The sequence below is a fragment of the Rhinopithecus roxellana genome, chromosome 12, assembly GCF_007565055.1.
Source record: "Rhinopithecus roxellana isolate Shanxi Qingling chromosome 12, ASM756505v1, whole genome shotgun sequence".
Lineage (NCBI taxonomy): Eukaryota > Metazoa > Chordata > Mammalia > Primates > Cercopithecidae > Rhinopithecus > Rhinopithecus roxellana.
This window is the reverse complement of record NC_044560.1, coordinates 75,605,478-75,631,799: the sequence shown is the minus strand read 5'-3', so window position 1 is coordinate 75,631,799 and position 26,322 is coordinate 75,605,478. Positions and strand designations below refer to the sequence as shown.

General features: G+C 56.1%; 1 pseudogene; it reads right to left on the bottom strand.

The window, feature by feature from the left end:
- Positions 1-6,027: 6,027 nt before the first annotated feature.
- On the bottom strand, positions 6,028-25,888 carry LOC104669309 (annotated as a pseudogene).
- Positions 25,889-26,322: the final 434 nt, after the last annotated feature.

Here is a 26,322-nt window from a genome sequence, read left to right as displayed (position 1 = left end):
CTAGCTAGCACAAAGGTGACACAAACCTCAGAAAAAATGCTGCTTGCAGCTTTAATGGTTGTATCAATGGTGGTAAGTCTCCCCATGCCTGCAGGAGCAGCTGCAGCTAATTATACCTACTGGGCCTATGTGCCTTTCCCACCTTTAATTCGGGCAGTCACATGGATGGATAATCCTATTGAAGTATATGTTAATAATAGTGTCTGGGTACCTGGTCCCACAGATGATCGTTGCCCTGCCAAACTGGAGGAAGAAGGAATGATGATAAATCTTTCCATTGGGTATCGTTATCCTCCTATATGTCTAGGGAAAGCACCAGGATGTTTAATGCCTGATATCCAAAATTGGTTGGTAGAAGTACCTACTCTCAATCCCACCTGTAAATTTACTTATCACATGGTAAGCGGAATGTCACTCAAACCACAGGTAAACTATTTACAAGACTTCTCTTATCAAAGATCATTAAAATGTAGGCTGAAAGGAAAACCTTGCCCCAAGGAGATTTCCATAAAAACAAGAGATTTAGTTTGGGAAAAATGTGTGGCCGATAGTGCGGTGATTTTACAAAATAATACATTTAAAACTGTTATAGATTGGGCACCTCGAGGTCAATTCTACCACAATTGCACAGGACAAACTCAATTCTGTCCCAGTGCACTAGTGAGTCCAACTGTTGATAGTGACTTAACAGAAAATGTAGACAAACATAAGCACAAAAAATTACAGTCTTTCTACCCTTGGAAATGGGGAGAAAAGGGAATCTCTACTCCAAGACCAAAAATAATAAGTCCTGTTTTTGGTCCTGAACATCCAGAATTATGGAGGCTTACTGTGGCTTCATACCACCTTAGAATTTGGTCTGGAAACCAAACTATAGAAACAAAAAATTATAAGACATTTTACTCTATCAACCTAAATTCCAGTCTAACAGTTCCTTTACAAAGTTGTGTAAAGCCCCCTTATATGTTAGTCATAGGAAATATAGTTATTAAACCAGACTCCCAAACTATAACGTGTGAAAATTGCAGATTGTTTACTTGCATTGATTCGACTTTTGATTGACAGCACCGTATTCTGCTAGTGAGAGCAAGAAAAGGTGTGTGGATCCCTGTGTCCATGGATCGACCATGGGAGGCCTCGCCATCCATCCATATTTTAACTAAAGTATTAAAAGGCATTTTAATAGATTTTGTATTTTTAGTAGAGACGGGGTTTCTCCATATTAGTGTGGTTGGTCTGGATTTCCTGACCTCAGGTCGTTCGCCAGCCCCGGCCTCCCAAAGAGCTGGGGTTAGAGGTGTGAGCCACTGCACCTGGCCAATTTTGTCTATTTTTTCCTAGAGACAGGGTTTCACCACGTTAGCCAGGCTGGTCTCCAACTCTTGACCTCAGGTCATCCACCCACCTTAGCCTTACAAAGTGCAGGGATTACAGGCGTGAGCCACCGTGACTTTTGGAGACAGGGTCTCACTCTGTCATCTGCACCAGAGTGCAGTGGCACGAACATGGTTCATTGCAGCCTCCAACTCCCAGGCTCCAGCAATCCTCCCATCTCTGCTTCCTGAGTAGCTGAGATCACAGGCACATGATAGCATGCCTGGCTAATTTTTGTATTTTTTGTAGAGATGGAGTTTCACCATGTTGTCCAGGCCAGTTGTCCAGGCCAGTCTCAAAATTGTCAGCTGAAGCATTCCTCCTGCCTCAGCCTCCCAAAGTGCTGGGATTACAGGAGTGAGCCGCCACACCCAGTCCAATTATTATTATTATTTTCTGAGACAGAGGCCCTCTCTGTCACCCAGGTTGGAGTGCACTGACGTGATCTTGGCTCACTGCAACCTCCCCCTCCTAGGTTCCAGAGATTCTCCTGTCTCAGCCTCCCGAGCAGCTGGGATTACAGGTGCCTGCCACCACACCTGACTAATTTTTGTATTTTTAGTAAAGATGGGTTTCGCCACATTGGCCAGGCTCGCCTCGAACTCAACGGATCCACACCTCCCAAAGTGCCGGGATTACAGGAGGGAGCCACCACTCCCAGCCCATATTATTATGATGATTTTTACTGATTGATTGATTTGTTTATTTTGATATGGAGACTCACTCCTTTGCTCAGGTGGAAGTACAGCAGCACTATCTCAGCTCACCGCAATCTCCGCCTTCCGGGTTCAAGCAATTTTCCTGCCTCAGTCTCCTGAGTAGCTGGGATTGGTGGCACGTACCCACACACCACGCCCGGCTAATTTTGTATTTTTCGCAGAGGTGGGGTTCAACATGTTGGCCAGGCTGGTCTCAAACTCCTGGCCTCAAGTGATCCTCTCTCCTCAGCCTCCCAGCATGCTGGGATTACAGGCATGAAAGACATCACCTGGCCCAAATTACTCTCATTTTTTAAGACAGTGTCTCACTCTGCTGCCAAAGCTGGAGTGTAGTGGCACAGTCACAGCTCAATGCAACCTCAACTTCCTGGACTCAAATGATCCACGTACCTCAGCCTCCCAAGAAGCTGGGAACCAGGGCAGAGGAGATCCAAAGGAAACTGAGGCCCGGACGGCTGGGATAGCATGGAGCAGGCAGCAGCGGAGGGGACAAGGGGAGAACCAGGCTCTCTCTGGAACAGAGTGGCTTTTGTTGTCACTGGAGAGAGCAGGAATTTAGGTCAGGTGCACAGAAGGACTCAGACCGGGGACCTGGGGACGCCAAGAGATGGAGCAGCCTCTGCTCATCTGGAGTGTTCTTGAGGCAGCCGGCGCGTGGCCCCAGGGCCTCTCATCACCTGGAGGGCTCTGCCTGCCGTGCCTGCTGCACCCACCGCCAGCAACAGGGAGCCTGACAGCCTCAAGGCACAAGTGCAGCCGGAGCCACGCCCCACACCATGAGGCTCCAGGGCCGGGCGTGGCAGCTGGAGGAAGGTCAGGCCAGCAGCCAGCAGGGGACCATGAGGAGCCTGTCCCTCCAGTCCCGACACGGGGGGTCTCATGAGGACCGTCTCCCTCGAATCCGAACATGGGGGTCTCAGAGTAACACTCCACATCACCTCCCCTCACTGCCAGGACCTGGGGGTGGCCGGGTACAGGATTTCCTCACAGCCCTCTGAGTACTGAAGAGGAACATAGAAAAGGCTGGGCCCGGGGACGCACATCTGCAAACCTTGTACTTTGGAGGCCGAGAAGGGTGAATCACTTGAAGTCAGGAGTCCAAGACCAGTCTGACCAATTTGGAGAAACCCTGTTTCTTCTAAAAATATGAAAAAATGAGCCGAGCATTGCCCTGGGCGCCTGTAATTGCAGTTCTTCAGGAGGCTCAGAGCAGAGGATTGTTAGAACTCGGAGGGTGGAGGTTGCAGTAAGCTGAGATCACACCACTGTACTCAAGCCTGGGACACGGAGTTAGATTCCATTGCTACACAGCACAAAAACTATCCAGGCGAGGTGGCGGGCACCTATATTCCCAGCTACTCAGGAGGCTGAGGCACAGATTGCAGTGAACTGAGACCCCGCCACTGCACTCCAGGCAGGGGGACATGAGTGAGACTTCATCAAAAAAAAAAAGTCTCAGATGCGGTGGCTCACACCTGTAATCCCACAGCTTTGGGAGGCCGAGGCAGTTGGATCACGAGGTCATGAGATCAAGATCATCCTGGCTAACACAGTGAAACCTCATCTCTACTACAAAAATACAAAACAATTACCTGGGCGTGGTGGCGGGTGCCTGTTGTCCCAGCTACTTGGGAGGCTCAGGCAGAACGGCGTGAACCTGGGACACAGAGCTTGCAGTGAGCCGTGGTCAAGCTACTGTCCTCCAGCCTGGATGACAGAGCAAGACTCCGTCTTAAAGATAAAAAAAAAGGTATGTTAAAGGTTTGTAAGTGATGGTGGACTTTGACCCCAAACCTGTGGAGACGCCACCAGGCTGTTCTCAGATGGGGATGAGGAAAGTGGGGTGTGACCTCCTGGGTGCGGCCTCTGGGACCCTTGGGGCCCACAGGGCTCCTGCGCAAAACCTCAGGGCACGGAGGTGGTGCCCACCCTGGAGACTGGGCCTGCTGTGTGCGTCTGGAGAGCAGGGGCGGGTGTGGATGTGCTGGCGGGCCCCTGTGATCCCACCTACTCAGGAGGCTGTGGCAGCAGAATCACTCGAACTTAAAAGGCAAAGATTGCGGCGGGTGGAGATGATGCCACTGCACTCCAACCCAGGCGGCAGAGTCGGACTCCATCTCAAAAACATTCAGAAAAATTACCGAGCAAGCCTTCAGTCCCCTCTACTCAGGGGGCTGAGACAGTTGAATGGCTTTTACCCAGGAGGTCAAGATCAGCCTGGGGGAAAAACCAACACCCCATCTCTTAAAAACACAACACGCACAGTCAGTGGTGCCCAGCCAGGACTATCCATGTTTTCCTGGGCCTGGGCCCAAACCTGAATGTGCCTCTGCGTCTGTGACCCAGGTGGGTCACAGACCTCTGCTCAGGATGTTCCCACAGCACCGTGAAGAACAGCACAGGATGGAACCACAATTACCACCAGGCCTTCCCCTCCTTAAACAGGGAAACTCTGCTTGTATCTGCTTCACACCAGGATCCCCTAAAGGATCTTCTTTGGAAAAAGGAACCCTTGCTGGCCGGGCACAGTGGCTCACTACTGTAATCTCATCACTTTGGGAGGTCAAGGCAGGTGGATCACGAGGTCAGGAGGTCAACATGGTGAAACCCCATCTCTACTAAAAATACAAAAATTAGCTGGGCGTGCTGGCACGTGAGTGTAATCCCAGTTACTTGGGAGGCTGAGGCAGGAGAATTCTTTGAACTAGGGCATTGGAGTTTGCAGTAAGACAACATGGTGCCATTGCACTCCAGCCTGGCGACAGAGCAAGACACCATGTTAAAAAAAAGAAAAAGGAATCCCTTCTGTCCGGGGTGGTGGCTCACATAATCCCAGCTTCCGGAGGACGAGGTGGGTGGATCAGGAGGTCAGGAGATCTAGACCATTCCGGACAAGGTGGTGAAACCCCGTCTGTACTAAAAACACAAAAGTTAGCTGGGTGTGGTAGCACGTGTCGTAATCCCAGCTACTCGGGAGGCTGAGGCAGGAGAACCGCTTGAACCAGGACACCGGAAGTTGCAGTGAGACAGGATAGCACCATTGCACTCCAGCCTGGCGACAGAGCGACACGCCAAAAAAAAAAAAAAAAAAAAAAGGAACCCCTGCTATCCGGGCGCGATAGTTCACGCCTGTAATCTCAGCACATTGGGAGGCGGAGGCGGGCGGATCACGAGGTCACGTGTTCGAGAGCAGCCTGGCAAAGATGGTGAAACAAGTCTCTACTGAAGATACCAAAAAAATTAGCCGAGCATGGTGCTGCGTGTCTGTAATCCCAGGTACTCCAGAGGCTGTGGCAGGAGAATCGGAGGTGGGGCTTGAGGTCAGCTGATATCACGCCCCTGCACTCCAGCCTGGGCGGCAGGGCGATACTCTGTCTCAATCAATAAATAAATAGAAAGGATTCCCGGCCTAAACAGGAGTTGAGAACCACTGTATTCTTTCAATGAACACTTACTGAAACCGTTTACATTCCAGGCTCCTGGACATTTGAATGACATCGTGCTACAAATCGTTAAAGCCCCAGGAGAAAGGCCGGGGGATGAGACGCGAGCTTAGGGAAGCTGCAGTCCGTGCTCACACTTCAGGGCCTTGGGTCAGGGATTTATTCAGGTTGGGCAGCACGACCTGGCCTGTGGCTTCGCAGACCTCGCCCTGCAAACGCTAACGTCTTCCAACAAGAAGTGCAAATGTGCTAGACTCTCGTTAGAACCAAATAACTCTCAAATACGCTTGTGAAAGCTGCAGAGGTGCAACAGGATGACGGAAACAGTCGATCCTCCCGGCAGGCGAGACGGCTCCCGCCGAGGAAGGTCCGGGGGCACAGTCTCGCCCGGGACATCGGCGAGAAGCAGTAAGGTCCAGGGCTCCCGCTTCCCCGGGCCGTTCGGGGCTTCCCACCCGCCCCGCTCCCCCGCACTCACGCGACTGCTCCAGCTACAGGCCTGTGGGTTTGAAGTTGCTCCATTTGTCCTTGGGCACCGGCCCGGTCTCCCAAGCCGCGGTCCCTACCGACCTCGGCACCAGGCTGCGCGGGAGGCAAAGGCAGCCGCGACCCTGCGCCTTCACCCTTGGGGCCCTTGTTAATGCCGTAAAGCCACCACATGCTCGCACCGCCGCCAGGAGCCCAGCCCAAGTCTGACTCGGGCGCGACGAGCAGCAGCCTCCACTCCCCGCAAACCAGTGGCCAAGACCACTATGCAGGCGCGACACACACCCCTTCCTCCCGGCGACAGAAAAGCGTAAGGGACACGCGCGCGCCGCCCTCGGATTGGCCGCGAGGACAGTGACGCCAAACGTACTGTGCCACGATTCCCGAGCGTGCTCCAGGGCGGGGAGAGCCTGGGTGGAACCAAGCGTCTGGCTACGGGAGCCACACCGCGACAAAATTCCTGAGGGGCATACGCGAACCCGAGGCAATGTCACTTCCGCACCGCAACCGCGTCGGCGCCACCCGGGAGCCCACGGTCCAAGCGCTCCCAGCGCCCCGACTCTCTCCTTGGTGGAACTGGTTGACTTCACGGAATTATATCGAGTGACTTTTCCCACTGGATTGGAAACTGTTTTAAGTCTGAATGATGTTAGATACAATGAGTTCTAAATTTCCCTGCAAAGAATCAGTATATCAGTATGTACAGTCTTTGTTCTGAATTTTAAAGTCTAGCTTCCTCGCAGTTGCGATAAACAACTTTTTCCACCAGTTTTAATCAGTAGTTCATGTCACGTGCGTCCGTGTGACCAGACCACCAAACAGGCTCTGTGTGAGCAACAAAGCTGATTATTTCACCTGGGTGCAGGCGGGCTGTGTCCCAGGAGAGCCAGCGAAGGGAGATAGGAGTGGGTCGGTTTTCTAGGATGTGGGTGATGATGGAAAATTACAAGGAGGTTTTTCTCTTGCAGGCAGGGTCGGGGTCACAAGGTGCTCAGTGGGGGAGCTTCGGACCCAGGAAGTTAAGGTGGGGCAAGAACAAATCACAATGGTGGAATGTCCTCAGTTAAGGCAGGAACCGGCCATTTTCACTTCTTTTGGGATTCTTCACTTGCTTCAGGCCATCTGGATGTCTACAGGCAGGCATGGGCTCAGGGGACTGACAGTTCACATCTGTTCCCCGGGTCACCTGCTCTCCCCTGCTCACCTGCTCCATCCTAACTCATCCGGGTCACCTGCTCTCCCCTGCTCACCTGCTCCATCCTAACTCATCCGGGTCACCTGCTCTCCCCTGCTCACCTGCTCCATCCTAACTCATCCGGGTCACCTGCTCTCCCCTGCTCACCTGCTCCATCCTAACTCATCCGGGTCACCTGCTCTCCCCTGCTCACCTGCTCCATCCTAACTCATCCGGGTCACCTGCTCTCCCCTGCTCACCTGCTCCATCCTAACTCATCCGGGTCACCTGCTCTCCCCTGCTCACCTGCTCCATCCTAACTCATCCGGGTCACCTGCTCTCCCCTGCTCACCTGCTCCATCCTAACTCATCCGGGTCACCTGCTCTCCCCTGCTCACCTGCTCCATCCTAACTCATCCGGTCCGCCATCCGGGTCACCTGCTCTCCCCTGCTCACCTGCTCCATCCTAACTCATCCGGGTCACCTGCTCTCCCCTGCTCACCTGCTCCATCCTAACTCATCCGGGTCACCTGCTCTCCCCTGCTCACCTGCTCCATCCTAACTCATCCGGGTCACCTGCTCTCCCCTGCTCACCTGCTCCATCCTAACTCATCCGGGTCACCTGCTCTCCCCTGCTCACCTGCTCCATCCTAACTCATCCGGGTCACCTGCTCTCCCCTGCTCACCTGCTCCATCCTAACTCATCCGGGTCACCTGCTCTCCCCTGCTCACCTGCTCCATCCTAACTCATCCGGGTCACCTGCTCTCCCCTGCTCACCTGCTCCATCCTAACTCATCCGGGTCACCTGCTCTCCCCTGCTCACCTGCTCCATCCTAACTCATCCGGGTCACCTGCTCTCCCCTGCTCACCTGCTCCATCCTAACTCATCCGGGTCACATGCTCTCCCCTGCTCACCTGCTCCATCCTAACTCATCCGGGTCACCTGCTCTCCCCTGCTCACCTGCTCCATCCTAACTCATCCGGGTCACCTGCTCTCCCCTGCTCACCTGCTCCATCCTAACTCATCCGGGTCACCTGCTCTCCCCTGCTCACCTGCTCCATCCTAACTCATCCGGGTCACCTGCTCTCCCCTGCTCACCTGCTCCATCCTAACTCATCCGGGTCACATGCTCTCCCCTGCTCACCTGCTCCATCCTAACTCATCCGGGTCACCTGCTTTCCCCTGCTCACCTGCTCCATCCTAACTCATCCGGGTCACCTGCTTTCCCCTGCTCACCTGCTCCATCCTAACTCACCTGCTCCATCCTAACTCATCCGGGTCACATGCTCTCCCCTGCTCACCTGCTCCATCCTAACTCATCCGGGTCACCTGCTTTCCCCTGCTCACCTGCTCCATCCTAACTCATCCGGGTCACCTGCTCTCCCCTGCTCACCTGCTCCATCCTAACTCATCCGGGTCACCTGCTCTCCTCTGCTCACCTGCTCCATCCTAACTCATCCGGGTCACCTGCTCTCCCCTGCTCACCTGCTCCATCCTAACTCATCCGGGTCACCTGCTCTCCCCTGCTCACCTGCTCCATCCTAACTCATCCGGGTCACCTGCTCTCCCCTGCTCACCTGCTCCATCCTAACTCATCCGGGTCACCTGCTCTCCCCTGCTCACCTGCTCCATCCTAACTCATCCGGGTCACCTGCTCTCCCCTGCTCACCTGCTCCATCCTAACTCATCCGGGTCACCTGCTCTCCCCTGCTCACCTGCTCCATCCTAACTCATCCGGGTCACCTGCTCTCCCCTGCTCACCTGCTCCATCCTAACTCATCCGGGTCACCTGCTCTCCCCTGCTCACCTGCTCCATCCTAACTCATCCGGGTCACATGCTTTCCCCTGCTCACCTGCTCCATCCTAACTCATCCGGGTCACATGCTTTCCCCTGCTCACCTGCTCCATCCTAACTCATCCGGGTCACCTGCTTTGACCTGAGTCCCCTTTAGTTACTTGTCCTATAACCGTTTTTCCCAGCAAACCACTCACCTGGCCACTCTGGTCCATACTCCTGCTCTCTTTAAGGCCAACGGGCATTAGGTTAGACTGTGCGTTCTAACCCTCGCCAGGAGAGGAACCACACAGCAGTAGGCGCTGCCTGCATCAGGAATAAGAACCTTCCCCTCCCTTGTCCAGGCGCTCGCCATTGCTCCATCTATGAGAGGCCCCTTCTATGGAAGTAAATTGCTTTGCTGAGAAAAGTTTGTATTTGAGTGCTACTTCTTTGGCAGCGCAGAAAACTTACGTTTAACACAGTGAGCTGCTGAGATCTCGCCCCTGCACTCCAGCTTGGGCGACAGAGTGAGACTCTGTCTCAAAAAAAAAAAAAAAAAAAAAGAAAACCAAGAAAATGCCGGCCAGGCATGGTAGCTCACACCTGTAATCCCAGCACTTTGAGAGGCTGAGGCGCACAGATCACCTGAAAACAGGAGTCTGAGACCAGGCTGGCCAACATGCTGAAACCACCATCTCTGTCAAAAATACAAAAATTAACCTGGGCATGGTGGCGTTCCCCTGGAATCCCAGCTACTCCGGAGGTTTAGGCATGAAAATAGCTCAAACCCTGTGTCACGCGTGTCCGTGTGAAGACACCACCAAACAGGCTTTGTGTGAGCAACAGGGCTGTTTACTTCACCCGGGTGCAGGCGAGCTGAGTCCAAAAAGAGTCACCAAAGGGTGCTGGGATTACCATTAGTTCTGACAGGTTTTGGGATAGGCAGTGGAGTTAGGAGCAATGTATTGGGGGTAGGGGGTGGATCTCACAGAGTACATTCTCAATGGTGGGGAGAATTACAAAGAACTTTCCTAAGGGTTGGGGAGATTAGAAAGTACATTGATCAGGTAGGGCGGGGCAGAAACAAATCACAATGCTGGAATGTCATCAGTTAAGACTGTTTTCACTTTTGTGGATCTTCTGTTGCTTCACACCATCTGGATGTACACATGCAGGTCACTAGGGATATGATGGCTTAGCGTGGGCTCAGAGGCCTAACACCCTGGACGTGGAGGTTGCAGTGAGCCCAGATCACACCACTGCACTCCACCCTGGGCGAGCAAGACTCCGTCGCCAAAAAAAAAAAAAAAAAAAAAAAAATGGAAAACAGGCCAGGTGCGGTGGCTCACGCCTGTAACCCCACCACTTTGGGAGGACGAGGCAGGAGGATAGCTTGAGCCCAGGAGTTGGAGACCAGCCTGGGCAACAAAGAGAAACCCTGTCTCTACCAAAAATTAGGAGAGGATGAGAAAAACCAAATGAGTTCCCCTGCCATAGCCAGACGCCCCCCAACCCCCACTCCAAGGCTCTAATCAAGGTTTTGATTATTTAGCGACAGGATCTCACTCTGTCACCCAGGCTGGAGTGCAATGCTGCTCACTGCAACCTCGGCCTCCCATGATCATGTGATCCTCCCACCTCAGCCTCCAAGCCAAGAAGCTGGGACCAAGCTGGGACCACAGGCACGTGCCACCTGACTTTGCTTTTTTTTTGAGAGTTTGACTCTTGTTGTCCATGCTGCAGTGCAATGGCATGGTCTCAGCTTACTGCAACCTCCACTTCCCGAGTTCAAGTGATTCTCCTGCCTCAGCCTCCTGAACACCTGGGATTTCAGGCACCTGCCACGACGCCCAGCTAATTTTTCTATTTTTTCGTTTTTTAGGAGAGATGGGGTTTCACCATGTTGGCCAGGCTGGTCTGGAACTCCTCACCTCAGGTGATCCACCCGCCTTGGCCTCACAAAGTGCTGAGAATGCAGGCATGGGCCACCGCAGTTGGCCCCGGGTGGCATTCAGGCAGCCGGCCCCGCTGTGTCAGGCACCTCATGTGAAGCCCACCCCTCTGTGGTTAAATTCTCCAGAAAGCTCCAGCCTCTGTCTTTTCTGTCACCTTTGACCCCAGGAGGACGCTAGGGGACCCCAAACCCCGCCCCACATCAGCCAATAGACAGACACAGCAGTGCAACACTTGTGAAAGTTTATTTGGAGGAGCATTTCCTAACTGTGCAGGGACCGGAAAGGCAGGGGTGGGAGGGGTCCGCAGCCAGGCTCCGTGAGGTGTGGTCACGCTACGGACTAACGTTGAGGGGTGCTGGTCCTCGGGCCCAGGCCATCCCTCTTCAGCCAGCGCATTCCCTGCTGGTGCTGCTCAACAAAGAGTCGCACACGGGCATCCAACATGGCCTCGGTGAGGACCCCATCCTCGGAGGTATACGCCGTGACCTAGTGAGGAGAGAGGGAGCTGAGGGAGGCCACCATGGGAACCCCCCACCCGTAACACACGCCAGGACCCCGAGGTGGGGAGGGTCCAAACCAGGGGCACCAGGACGGCCTCAGGGTGAAACACAGGCTTCCTGTACCTCGGCAGAGCCCAGCATGCGTGTGGACACCGGGAGCGGCCCCTGCAGTGCCACAGGCCTGCCTGCGTCCTCAGCACTGCTGTTTCTCAGTGACTTTCTAATAACAGAAAGCCCGAGGCCGAGCCCCACTGACTGCAGACTCAGGACAGCTCCCATGAGGCAGGTGGGAATTGCAGACCCTCTGCGTGTCTCAGCCGTGGCCAGGCAGTGCCCCCGGGTCACAGTGCACCGCAGATCCTCAGACCCTCACCTTCACAGGCCTCCAGAGCAGAGGCACTACTGCCTAACCTCGGGGCACATAGGTGGTAGCATCAAGGTCACCCCTGCCTCCACCTCCCTGTCCTGGGTACAGGACTTGGCATCCAGCACGCGGAGGCTGGAGCTGCTGGGGCTGTGGCCCTTGGTGTCACTTCAAGCATCTCAGGTGCAGCCCTTCTGCCATGGACAGGTCGCTCTCCATCCCAGTCCCAGTGAAAGGTGTGGAGTCCCAAGGAGAGGCACCCATGGGTCAGGGTGAGGGTGGGCAGAACCCCACTGGGCACTGTGCCCGGGGGTGCACCAGGATGGCTGGAGGAAGCACAGAGCAGGGGACGCTTCCCGGACAGCTGAGGGGGTCCATCACCCCGTCCCGGCTGTGCCTCCCAGAGGCAGGATTCATCTCACAAGCAGCAGAAGCAGCAGTACACCATCCTCCCACAACACGGCTGCCACGACGGGACCTGCCCGTCCCCTCTGGCAGCGCCCACCCCTCACCAAGAGCCACTGTGTGAGGAGACACTGACTGGAGCTGGATCACCACTGTGGCTCAGGGGCCCAGGAGTGCAGGAGACACTGACCAGAGCCGGACCGCCACTGTGCATCAGGGGCCCAGGAGTACTCAACATCATTTTTGGTCTTGAGCCGACCCAAGAGAGTTCAAACAGGTGCAGGAACCCTCAGGGTGCACCCGAGTGGCTGCACCTCACCCAGGGCCCAGTGGAGGAAAGGGACTGAGCAGACGCTCACGGGGCCACTCCACCAGGAAGCACGGGACCTGGCAGAGCCCACCAGAAGTGACAGCTAAATGTCACGTGGCCTCCTGGGTGGGATTCTGGGCAAGACCCAGTCCCAGGTGGGGCCAACAGTGACACATGATGTTCACCACATGGCAAGGCCCCGGGCCCGGGAGCTCTCTGTGCTACCCTTGCAATTTTTCTGGGAACCTAAAGTCTTCAAGCTGTAAAAGGTAAAAGACAAGATCTGGACCTGATGTCTTCACGTGTGAATTCACAAAACATTAAGAAGAACCAGCAGCACTCCTCAAACTCTTGGACAAATTGAAGAACATTTCCTCACTCATCCTAGGAGGCCAGCATTACCCTGATATCAAACCCAGACAAAGACATCACAAGAAAAATGACAGGCCAATATCCTTGATGAGCATCACTGGGAAAGTTCATACTCAGCGGTGAAAAACAAAGCTTTTCCTCTGAGGTAAGGAACCAGGCAAGAATGCTTTACCGATTCTATTCCACATACCACTGGAAGCTCTGGCCAGAGCAATTAGACAAGAAAAAGAAAAGTCATCCAAACTGAAAATGGAAAGGTAAAATCACCTGTTCTCAGATGACATCATCTTATATGTGGAAAGTCCTAGAATCCATATTGGAAGAAAAAACGCCGTGACATCAGCAAACTTACAGGATACAAAACCAACAGCAAAGACAGCTGCAGTTCTACATCCCAACAGTGAATAATGTGAATGGGGAATTATGAAACCGTCTCCATTTACAATAGCATCCGAAAGAATAAAATGCTTGGAAATTCACTTAACCAAGAAGGTGAAAGACTTGTACAATGAAAACTGGCCGGGCGCAGTGGCCCACGTCTGAATCCCAGCCCTTTGGGAGGCTCAGGCAGATGGATTACCTCATGTCAGGAGTTCAAGACCAGCCTGGCCAACATGGTGAAACATCATCTGTACTAAAAATACAAAAATTACCCAGGGGTGGTGGCGCGTGCCTGTAATCCCAGCACTTTGGGAGGCTGAGGTGGGTGGATTCCCTGAGGTCAGGGGTTCGAGACCAGCCTGGCCAACATGGCGAAACCCCGTCTCTACTAAAAGTACAAAAATTAGGCGGACGTGGTGGCGCATGCCTGGAATCCCAGCTACTCAGGAGGCTGAGTCAGGAGAATCACTTTAACCCGGGAGGGGAAAGTTCCAGTGAGCTGAGATCACAACACTGCACTCCAGCCTGGGCAACAGAGTGAGACTCTGTCTCCAAAACAAGAGAAAACCACATCATATTGCTGAGAGACATCAAAGCAACATAGAGACTAAACGCGGTCCCTGTAAAAACCCCAATTATGTTTTACAAAAATAGGAAAACCACTCCTAAAATTCATGTGGAATCTCAAAGGATCCTGAATAGTCCAGGCTGGAATTCCATGGCACCATCTCAGCTCACTGAAACCTCCACCTCCAGGGTTCAAGCAATTCTCCTGCCTCAGCCTCCTGAGTAGCTGGGATTACAGTCGCACACCACCATGCGCAGCTATTTTTATGAACTACTTCATGAACCTGTCACACACCAAAGCGCTGCTAGGTTGAGTGACCAGGTTGTCACACAGATTCTGCAGACCCCAGAGGCAGCGATGCCTGTGCATGGCCTTGGTGCCTTCAGCCCCACAGACCTGGTTTTGCTTTTTCAGCAACCCCCAAAGACCAAAGCTTTCTGGATGGCCACGCCCACCGCTCTGAGTCCCGGCTCCCCTTCCCTGGAGCAGCCACAGAGCTGCAGGATGGGGGCCTCCAAGGAGCAGCCGGCTGTGGGACAATCAGAGGTCACTCCTGCCCATGTGTCTGAGCCTGTCAAGCAGGACCAAGCCAATGGCCTTGGTCCGGGAAACACAACATCCCTCCAGCCCCACCACCAAACTCAGGCGGGGCCTCTTCTGATGACCATTCACACCAGGGGGTGCCCATCTGCCAAGGTGAGCATCAAAAGCCTCCCGCCCCACCTGGCAGAGCCCGGATACTAGGATGCTGGACGGGCTTCCTGACCTGTGACCATCAGTCACTGACATGCCCCACCCTTCTGAGGGCAGGAGCAGGGGCGTGCCAGTGTGTGGAGTGTCCCAACTGGGGCGGGTGTCCCGTGTCACGTCTGTGCACTGAAAACCCCTCAGCAGAAGCTTCTGTGTGACACTGGTGTTGGGACAGGCACAACCGGACGTCTCCACAACAGTTGGGCTCCCTTCTGGGTGGGTGAGCCCGAGCCCGACTCACCTGCCAGGACTGAGCCAGCCGTGCGATCTCCCGGCCAGACATGCCCTCCATCAGCCAAGCGATCTCCACGCACTTCCTCCCATAGTCAAACTGGGCCAGCTTCAGGTGCCTGGGGAAGGAGTTCCCAAGTGGGCCGGCTAAGGCAGCAGCTCCCACACCACGAGGTGGGGGCTGGAAGACAGGCAGCCAGCCGGGCACCCATGCCAGATGTCCCCTTGGGACGGACTCTTCCTGTGACAGCCAAACTCCACCCTGTCTCTGATGCAAACCAGGTCTGGGCTGAGCAGGGAGGTGGCAGCTGCTGTGGGGCCTGGAGATGGCCGCACCCCCTCTTCACACCAGCCCTGGCCACACCTGCCCACTCAGCACCCACAAGGCGCATGGCCGTTACAGTGGCAGTGGCAGAGCCCTGACTTCCAGCAAAAGCATCTCCCTGGAGGCCACAGAAGCCAAGTCATGGTGCCGGGGCTATGAGCAGCCATGGGAGTGAGAGAGCCCAGGGCAGGGGAGGGCCAAAGGGAAACTGAGGCCAGGACAGCTGCGCTAGCATGGAGCAGGCAGCCGCGGAGGGGTCGGCAGGGGGAACCAGGCTCTCTTTGGAACAGTGAGGCTTTTGCTGTCACTGGAGATAGCAGGCATTTAGGTCAGGTACACAGAAGGACTCAGAAACCAGGGATCACCTGAGGTCAGGGTTTCGAGAACAGCCTGGCCAACATGGTGAAACCGCATCTCTACAAAAATGCGAGCAGCCTCTGCTCATCTGGAGTGTTCCTGAGGCAGCCGGCGTGCAGCCCCAGGGCGTCTCATCACCTGGAGGCCTCTGCCCGCCGTGCCTGCTGCACCCAGTGCCAGCGACAGGAAGCCTGAAGGCTTCACGGTACAAGTGCAGCCGGAGCCGCACCCCATACCATGAGGCTCCAGGGCCAGGCGTGGCAGCTGGAGGAAGGCCAGGACAGCTGCCAGCAGGGGACCATGAGGATCCTCTCCAGTCCCAACATGGGGCTCTCATGAGGAGCGTCTCCCTCGAATCCCAACATGGGGGTCTCAGACCAACACTCCACGTCCCCTCCCCTCACTGCCAGGGCCTGGGGGTGGCCGGGCACAGGATTTCCTCACAGCCCTCCCCAGTCCTAGACACACCAGGTAGTGAAGAGGAACATAAAAGAGGCCGGGCGCAGTGGCTCGCATCTGCAATCCCCGCACTGTGAGAGGCCAAGGCGGGCAGATCACCTGAGGTCAGGGTTTCGAGAACAGCCTGGCCAACATGGTGAAACCGCATCTCTACAAAAATGCGAAAAGTAGTTGGGTGTGGTGGCAGGCACCTATAATCGCAGCTACTCAGGAGGCTGAGGCAGGAGAATCGCGTGAACCCAGGAGGCGGAGGTTACAGTCAGCTGAGATCGTGCCACTGCACTCCAGCCTGGGGGACAAGAGCGAGACTTCATCTCAAAAAAATAAGTTGAAGGTTTGTAAGTGATGGTGGACTCTGCCGCCCAAACCCGAAGAGACGCCACCAGGCTGTTCTCAGGTGGCAATGAGGAAAGGGTGGCGGGACCTCCCTGGATGCGGCCTCTGGGATCCTTGGGGCCCACAGGCTCCTGCGCAAAACTACAGGGCAGGGAAGCAGTTCCCACACCAGAGATGGGGACTGCTGGGTGCCTCTGGAGCGCAGACGTGGGGGTGGGCCCTGAGCGACTGTCCCTGGACAGGGGGCGGGTGAGGCGAGACACTTACTGCTTTCCTTCTGTGGCCGGCTTAAGAACATACTTGTCAAAATACATTCTCACTAGGCGCTCCCGCTCCTCCTGCCGCGGCAGGTTGAAGTGAACCATCATGTCGATGCAGTCATGGATGTCCCAGTGTAACTGCTCGCGGTGGCGGCTGGCCAGGACCAGCATGAATCTGTGGAGTGGGGATGAGGACACTGGGGCTGCCGGTCGAGCTTCCGCTGGAGAACAGGGGTTCCACAGCCCCCTCAGGGAGACTTTCCGGGAGAATCTAAAGCGGCAGCTTGTGAGCACAGGAAACACCGGGAGGTCGCAGCACAGCCCTGGTCACTGCCTCCCTGCCCCACCACGCCCACTTGTCCTTCTGCCCGGCTACCTGGGCCTCTGTTCTCATCCCGTGTGGCGCTTCCCCGCTGACCCTCGCCCAGCCTGAGAGGCAGCGCCGGGAACACCACTCCCTCCTGTTGCCTGAGCCCCGCTGTGCTGGGAGCAGGGATGCGGCACCCAGAGTCCATGTCAAGAGTGGCCACATGAGCCAGGAGCAGGACCTCGGGGGCCCGGGTGCAGCGGAGGCTTGGCAGGGCCCCAGGCCTGCTTCTCTGGGAAGGACCTGAGCCAGGGCTCCAGGGAGCGTCTACCGGCAGCAGCTGAGCCAGGGAGCCCAACACACCTGAGGAATCGGCCACGGCCGCCCGGCAGGACTTGATTGTCCGTGTGACACGTGACCGGGGCTGGAGGGGTCCAGGAGACCAAGAAAACTCAAACTTAGGGGATTTGGAAGGGGCTGGGGAGCCTGGCCATGGGACCATCCACCTACTGGGGACCTCTGGGCAGCAGCTCACGGAGGACGCACAACGTGGGGGGCCCCCAGGCTCCACCCAAACACACAGGACCTGCTCGTGCCCAGCTTCCCGTGGGAGCAAACGTGTCTCCTTCTGCCACCCCAGGGCACCCACACCCTCCGAGGGAGAACCCAGTGAAGCCTCAGACGATCAGACCACCTCCCTGGCAGGCACAGGACAGCAGAAACCTAGGGGCAGAGGGACCTGCAAGCTGGGGCGGCATCACACAGGGCCGTGAGGACAGGACTGACCCCGGCTCTGCCCAGGAGGCCCTTGCATGTTCCTCAGTGACGCCCCATGCTGTCCCGAGCTGGGTCGTTCCCAGGGGACATCCGAGGTGGACATGTTGAGGCCACGGGTGCTACCCAGCACTGTGATCCAGGGCCCCTGAGGTCCCTCGGTGGGAACCAAGGGCGACGGCTGCACAGCCCTGCCCGGGGGCCCGGAACCCAAGGGGCTCCCTCACTTGTTGCTGCGCTCCTTCGTGTGGTCTAGGAAGGCGTTCTGGGTGACTCTGAGGTAGTAATTGCTTATCTCCTCCTGCAGAGAGAAGGTTCCAGCCTTAGGCACCAGGAGCAAAGCCTTGTAAACAGCCACAGCAGAAAGTCCCACAGGCCTTCCTGCAGGGAACAGGGATGCAGCGACACTTTCATGGATCTAAACTCAAAAGTCTGACCAGAGCCAGGGGTGGTGGCTCCTGCACGTAACCCAGCTTTTGGGGAGGCTGAGGCAGGCAGATCACCTGAGGTAGGGAGTTTGAGGCCATCCTGGCCAACATGGTGAGACCCCGTCTCCACTAAAAATACAAAAATCAGCCAGGCGCGGTGGCACACCTGTAGTGCCAGCTACGTGGGAGGCTGAAGCAGGAGAATCACTTCAACCTAGGAGGCAGAGGTTGTAGCGAGCCGAAATTGCACCACTGTACTCCAGCGTGGGTGACAGAGTGAGACTGTCTCAAAACCAAAAACAAAAACAAAAACAAAAAAATCCCTAAGAATGGGGGCTCACATCTGTAACCCCAGAACTTCACAAGGTCAAGGCGGGAGCATCTCTTATAGCTCAGAAGTTTGAGCCCAGCCTGGGTAACGAGGGAGTAAGTCCATCTCTACTAACATTACAAAAAAAGGCCGGGCGCGGTGGCTCACACCTGTAATCCCAGCATTTTGGGAGGCCGAGGTGGGCGCATCATGAGGTCAGGAGATCGAGGCCATCTCCTGGCTAACACTATGAAACCCCGTCTCTACTAAAAAATTAGCCAGTCATGTTGGCAGGGGCCGTAGTCCCAGCTACTCGGGAGGCGCAGGCAGGAGAATGGTGTGAACCCGGGAGGCAGAGCTTGCAGTGAGCTGAGATTGCGTCACTGCACTCCAGCCTGGGCAAGAGAGCGAGTCTCAGTCTGAAAAAAAAAAAAAAAAGAATTACTCGGGGCCAGGCACAGTGACTCACGCCTGTAATCCCAGCAGTTTTGGAGGCTGAGGTGTGCGGGTCACCTGAGGTCAGGAGTTGAGGACTAGCCTGACCAACATGGAGAAAATCCTTCTGTACTAAAAAAAAAATACAAAATGAGCCAGGCATGGTGGTACATGACTGTAATCCCAGCTCATTGGGAGGCTGAGGCAGGAGAATGGCTTGAACCCAGAGGGAGGAGGTTGTGGTGAGCCAAGATTGCGCCGCTGCACTCCAGCCTGGGCAACAAGAGCAAAACTCCATCTCAAAAACAAAAAACAGAAAAAGCCGGGCATGGCAATGTGCCCCTGCAGTCCTGGCTGCGTGGGTGGCTGAGGCAGGAGGACGGCTTGAGCTTGAAAGGTCGAGGCAACAGTGAGCTGTGATCGTGCCACTGCACTCCAGCCAGGGCGACAGAGACCCTGTCTTAAAATAAGAATTGTGATCAGGCGCGGTGGCTCAAGCCTTCAATCCCAGCACTTTGGGAGGCCGAGACGGGCGGATCACTAGGTCAGGAGATCGAGACCATCCTGGCTAACACGGTGAAACCCCGTCTCTACTAAAAAACAAAAACAAAAAACTAGCCAGGCGAGGTGGCGGGCGCCTGTAATCCCAGCTACTCGGGAGGCTGAGGCAGGAGAATGGCGTAAACCCGGGAGGCAGAGCTTGCAGTGAGCTGAGATCCGGTCTCTGCACTCCAGCCTGGGCGACAGAGCGAGACTCCGTCTCAAAAAAAAAAATAAAATAAATAAAAATAAAACTGTATGGCCTGGCGTGGTGGGTGGTGGATCACGCATGTAATCCCAGCATTTCGGGAGGCCAGGCGGGGAGGTCATCGGAGGTCAGGAGTTTTCCACCAGCCTGACCAAAATGGTGAAACTCCATCTATCCTAAAAATACAAAAAAGGCCTGTAATCCCAGCTACTCAGAGGGCTGAGGCAGGAGACTAGCGTGAACCCAGGAGGTCGAGGTTGCAGTGAGCCAAGATTGCGCCACTACAAGCCAGCTTAAGGGATAGAGTGTGACTTTATCTCAAATAAATAAAAATAAAAATAGACCAGGTGCAGTGGCTCACACCTGTAATACCAGCACTTTGGGAGGCTGAGGCAGGTGCATCACGAGGTCAAGAGATCTAGACCATCATGGCCAACATGGTGAAACTCCATCTCTAGTAAAAATACAAAAATTAGCTGGGTGTGGTGGCAGGTGCCTATAATCCCAGCTACTTGGGAGGATGAAGCGGGAGAATAGCCTGAACCAGAAGTTGCAGTGAGCTGAAATCGTGCCACTGAACTTCACTCCGACAAGAGACTGGAGACAACATCTTGAAACAAAGCAAAACAAAACAAAACAACCCTCAAAAGCCAAACCTTAACTTTAAGCTGACCAAAAAAAAAAAAAAATACTGGTTTACACACAAAATTTAGAGAAAAAGGAATTGAGCAGAGGGCTGCGGCCTGGTCCAGGATGATGGCTGCACCCGCCCTGCCACCCCCTGTGGCCAGACAGAGGCTTAGTGACACTCACAGTGGCTTGCTTCTGAAGGAAGGCGTCCGCTTCGTCCACGAAGAGCAGGAGGCTGTGAACAAGAGGGAGGCCAAGCACGGCGAGATTGACACCTGCAGCGGCCCACAACAGCATCCGGCTGTGGCAGGAGCAGGCCGAGCGGGCAGATCTTTACAGGGTGCAGCCCCTGCCCCATCGGGAGCCCTAAGTCCTGGGTCTGACAGAAGCCCATCAGCTTGGCCTCTGGGCAGCTGACCACAGCCCAGCCTCACAAGGCCCCGGGAAGCCAACGGCACACGGGGGTACCAGACTCTGCCCCGTAGGCTTCAACCCCACTCGGCCCAGTGCAGCGCTGGCGGCCGCTCAGACTCCACACCAGGGGCAGCATCTTCTACAGTGAAAGGTCAAAGACCAGAGGGGAGGGTGCCAGCCATGAGGAATGTGGTGCCAACCGGGACAGCTGAAGTCGCAAGGGTGCCCAGGCTGTGCCCTGAGTGGGGTCACTGTGGGACCTATTAAAGGGTGTGTGCCATGCTGTCTTCAGCTAACTTCCAAATGGTTCTCCAAAAGGAGCCGGTGCCCACGAGGTGCCCCTGCAGCTGTGAAGACCCCTCTCCCCCTACACACACCCACCTCCCTTCTGCCCTGAGCCAAGTATCCCACTGGCAGCCTCCACACACTGGGGGCCTCGTGTCCACCAGGGTCCACACTCAGGGGACCTTCCCTCCGAGGGACCCTCTGCCGGGCCTCCTGCGTGGCCACAAGGACAGAGCTGCTGAAAGACCACGAGGTCCCGGAAAGCCACCTGGACCCCCTTCCCCGAAGGCAGCCTGCTGGGCCGCAGTGAAGGGCCTGTGTGCACGCTGTGGGGACGTCTCACCCGCGCCAGCTGGTATCGGCCCAGTCAAACAGCTCGTGCATGGCGGTCACGCCTTCCCGGCCCATGGTGGCCACATCCCCGCCTGTCATGATGGTGTAGTCCACGCCCGAGTTCAGGCGAGATTCTAGACGGGAAGAGTGACGGGAGACAGAACAGATGTTCCCTCAGCCTCTGGAAAGCCTGCACACTCCACCCGGAGTGTGGAGCCCCTGCCGGGCGTCCCTGCCTGGAAGCCACAGCCTGGAAGCCACAGCCTGCCAAACAGGAGACGTCCCCTGCCTGGAAGATGGGAGGCGCTGTTACCCACACCAGCACGTTCACCCTACATGAGGGTGGGCAAAGGACTAAGGAGAGTCCATTCCCCAGGTGACTGGGAATGAGCGCCCCAGACACCTGGCAGGCAGGTGAGACCCCAGCGGCCCCTGGCCCACCTGCGCAGCCAGGTGCTCTCACCTTGGCAATGAGCGTCTTCCCGGTGCCTGGCGGCCTGTACAGCAGGATGTTCCTGTACAGGCTGCGGTTCTTCTGCGTGTTCCTTGTGGCTATGGCCATGTTGCGCACCTGCGCTTCCAGGCTGGGCTGCCGGGGAAGACGGGGGCTTGGGGGACACACTCTGCACCCACGGAAGCCTCAGGGTCAGGGGCTGCGGCAATGCCCTGTTGTGGACTCCACTCCTCGGGGTGCCGCCCAACTCTCGGACAGCCTATCCCCGGCATGGTCCAAGCAGTCGCATCTCAGAAGCCAAAAGCTCCTGGGTGACACCACGAATGCCAGCAAGGGCCACAGCATGGCCGAGCTCCAGGGACCCCTCCCTGCACCTCTCCGGTCCCAGACACACCGACTTACTCTCAGCACAACACCCTCCAGCACATCCTGGGGCCGACAGAAGAGCCGCCGTCTGACCTGCTGGAGGGGAAGGGGAAGCACCACTGGGTCACCTGCCACAGCCACAGCACAGCCACCAATGCACAGACATGCTCGGTAACCCACAGAAACGGAGCTGCCCCAAAGCACAGCCAGGACTGGCCAGGAGCTGGAACCCCGCCGTGCGTCCCCGACACACGGCAGCACACCCAAGTCCTGGGACTTGCAAGAACCCCGATGTGCTCCCAGGCCCCATCAAGAGCCCCGAGCAGGGGAGACCGAGGCAGATGGGGGAAGGGTCTCACTCATGCAGACCCCTAAGCTACAGCGCCCAACAAGAAAACCCAGGCGTGAAGCAGTCTGCGGGTTCCGGTCATCCGGGGAAAGCGCAGGGACAGGAGGGTGTGCGCGGACAGGAGGGTGTGCACGGGCAGACTCTGCTCGGGGCACAGAGGGGACTCAGCCAGGAACCGCACTCAGGGAGGGCCAGGCCCCCACGCCGCTACCTGGAAGGGGTGCCGCCGCGCCACCAGCACCGTGATGCGGGACTTCTCCTTCACCAGGGACTGCTTCAACAGCCCAGCCTCGATGAAGCGGGCCCCAGCGGCTCTCGCATTCTTAGCTGATTTTAACTGGACAGCCAGCAGCATCAGGGCAGCCACCTGCAGCGGAGACACCGCACTGGCGTGCCTGCCACACCCAACCTCCCTCCCTCCTGGAGTGGGAGATGCACGGGGCTGCCCCCACCCTCTCTCCACCCAAGGGGAGAAGCACAGGGCGGTGTGCTGGCAGCACAGGAACCCGAATTCCCGGCCCCGAATCCCACAGCCACGCGGTTACAGGAGGCAGGTGGGGCCGCCACAGCGCCCTCACTCGGGGCCATTTTCTCTGCAACTGGCAGCATAAATCCTGCAAAGCCCCAGTCGCTGACCAGGGCCCTGAGCAGACCCAGCCGGTTATGTCACAGGGCCACACCCTCTGCTACTTTCTTGGCCACTAAAATGGTACTTTCCTCCTGGAAAACAAGGCTAACCCGAAATCTCTAACTTGTTTTAAAAATCAATTACGCCGGCTGGGCGTGGTAGCTCAGGCCTGCAATCCCAGCACTTTGGGAAGCCGAGGCAGGCTGGTCACCTGAGGTTGAGAGTTCGAGACCAGCCTAACCCACATGGAGAAAACCCATTTCTACTAAAAATACAAAAAGTTAGCCGGGCATGATGGCACATGCCTGTAATCTCAGCTACTTGGGAGGCAGAGGTTGCAGTAAGCCCAGACTGTGCCATCGCACTCAAGCCTGGGCCACAAGAGCGAAACTCAAAAGAAAAAAAATCATTTATGCCAGACCCGGTGGTCCATCCCTGTAATCCCAGCACCTTGGTAGACCAAGATGGGCAGATCACCTGAGGTCAGGAGTTCATGACCAGCCTGGCCAACAGGGTGAAAACCCATCTTCACCAAAATAGAAAAATTACCAGGGCATGGTGACCTGCACCTGTAATCCTGGCAACAGGAGAGGCTGAGGCAGGAGGAGGGCGTGAACCCGGGAGGTGGAGCTTGCAGTGAGCCGAGATGGCGCCACCACACTCCAGCATGGGGACACAGTGAGACACTGTCTCTAAATACAAACAGAAGTCAACAGTGCATTAAGCAGCTCCCTCGTGTCCCCACGTGACACCGTCTCACCAACACGGGCAGCAACACCACCTGCGATATTCACCGTTACACTGGCGACGCCACGGGCAGGCGCTGCAGTCACAGCTCAGGGCGCCGGCAGCACGGCAGAGCAAGTGCCCACTGCGTGCCAGGCACCTACTGTGTGCTGGGCAGCGGGGGACGGAGGACGCAGCCATGTGCAACGTGGTGTGCCATCACACTAGGCCGGCGCCTGAGCACAAAAGACTGAGGCTTTAAACGAGAGAGGAATCTGTGAACTTCCAACTCTCAGGGTTTTCTGAGGAATAAAGGTTTTTGCAAAACGGAGTCAGGGTCACCTTCGGTTTTTGTCTTTTTTTTGAGAAGGAGCCTCGCTCTGTCCCAAGGTGGGAGTACAGTGGCAGGATCTCGGCTCACTGCAACCTCCGCCTCCTGGGTTCAAGTGATTCTCCTGCCTCTGCCTCCTGAGAAGCGGGGATGACATGCACGTGTCATGTGTAGAGATGGGGTCTCGCTGTGTGGCCCAGGCTGGCAACTGCGTTTTCTTCTCCCAACTCGAGGAGGGAGGAGCAGCTCCCACCAGCAGGTCCAATTTGGGCTTGTTCTGTAATGGGAGAGCTCCAGGACCCGGGGTTCCAGGATGCCCCCACAAGCTGACCCACAGCCACCTGGCAGCCCTGCCCGGGACACACATGTTTACCGTGACTGTCACTGAGTACCGCTCTGTCACAAAGGCATGGAATCTTTCCTTAAACATGGTGACAGACGTCCTGCGGGGAAAGCAGCGGTGTGACCAGGACGGACACGAAGATCCGAGCCACACAACAAGAGCAGGTTGAGAGTGAGGCCTTGACACAGCGGCCCGGTCCTGCCAGGAGAGGGGGCAGTGCCCCAACAAGGAGCCAGCCTACAGGCGGCCAGGCCTGAAAGAGCTGGGGAGCCCCAGGACCAGCGACTCACACCTGCAGGTGCCCGTCTGCAGCTGGCCTGGGCAGCGCTCACCTGATGCACGCCAAGAAGGTCTGATGGTGCTTCTGCACAGACTCCTCCTGCTTCGGTAAGTTCTCCTCATTCACAAGTTGCTGAGAAGCCACAGAAAAAGAGAAAAGCCTTTAAAACCAGAAAAATGCTCAACACCAATCCAGAGGTTGTGTCTGCCCCAGGACGGGAGGGCTCCAAGCGTCTCAGGCACCTGGGGCCCTGCAGATGCCACACAGCCTGACACAGACACAGGTGACATCGACTGGGACGGCAGTCGCTGAGGGGCTGCTTTCAGGAGCCCAAACTCCCCAGCAGCAGAAAACAGCCCCCACCGCGGCTTCCCTGAGAGGGGCCATTGCGCGGCAGACCTCCCAACACCACCGCCCTGATTCAGGCTGTGCTGAAGGAAGCCTCTGTCTTCTGCCAATTAAACGTTAAAGCTACAATGGTCACAACAGGCAACACATGAACCCCACCTGTGAGCTCAGGACTGAGGGCGACGGGCCGGGCGCGTAGCTCACACCTGTAATCCCAGCATTTCGGGAGACTGATGCAGGTGGATCACTTGAGGTCAGGAGTTCAAGACTAGCCTGGCCAACATGGTGAAACCCCATCTGTACTAAAAATACAAAAAGTAGCTGAGTATGGTGGCCAGTGCCTGTAATCCCAGCTACTTGGGAGGCTGAGGCAGGAGAATCGCTTGAACCCGGGAGGCGGAGGTTGTAGTGAGCTGAGATTGCACCACAGTACTCCAGCCTGGGTGAAAGAACGAGACTCCGTTTCAAAATAAATAAAATCGAAAAAAAATCCTGCTGAGCTCAAAGAAATGAGGTGAGAATGTCAAGAAGATCTAGGCCCTCCAGACGACCACACACCCTCACCAACACTGGTCCTCCCTCTCGGGCAGCACTGCAGCAGCGTCTCTCACTTCCCCTTGTTTCCTTCTGTGGAATGAGGCGCCCAAGCTCAGCCTTGGGCACCACTGCTGCCCATGTACATGCCCCTGGCCCTACCCACCGGCAGTAGCCCACCAATCTCCACGCCCGAACCCCATGTGCACCCCGGCCTCCCCGCGCACGCCGGCCCCACTCACTTTCAGCTTGGACTGTTGCTCCGGCTGCAAAGTCTGCTCTTTCATGTGCACCAGATTCAGGGCATCCTTCGACATGGCCTGCGGGCGCAGAGGCACGCAGGGCAGGTGTGAGGATACACAGATGCCGCTGGGCAGGCATGTACACCAGCCAAGGGGCTTTCTGGAATCCACAGCCACACCTCAACCTCAGTGTACGTGTCCCTGGGTACTTGAGATTAAGAGAATGGTGATGACTTTTCACAAGCATACTGCCTTCGGGCACTTGTTTAACAAAGCACACCCTGTACAGCCCAAAATCCTTTAAACCTTGAGCCACCACAGCATATGTCTCTTGCAAGGACAAGGTTGGGGGTAGGATCACAGATTAACAGCATCTCAAATGCAGAAGAAAATGGAGTCTCTTATGTCTACTTCTTTCTCTACAGAAACAGTAACAGTCTGATCTTTGTTTTCCCCACCCTGCCTCACCATCCTCCTTCCCACTCAGACCCGGCGTGACGAGGCCCCAT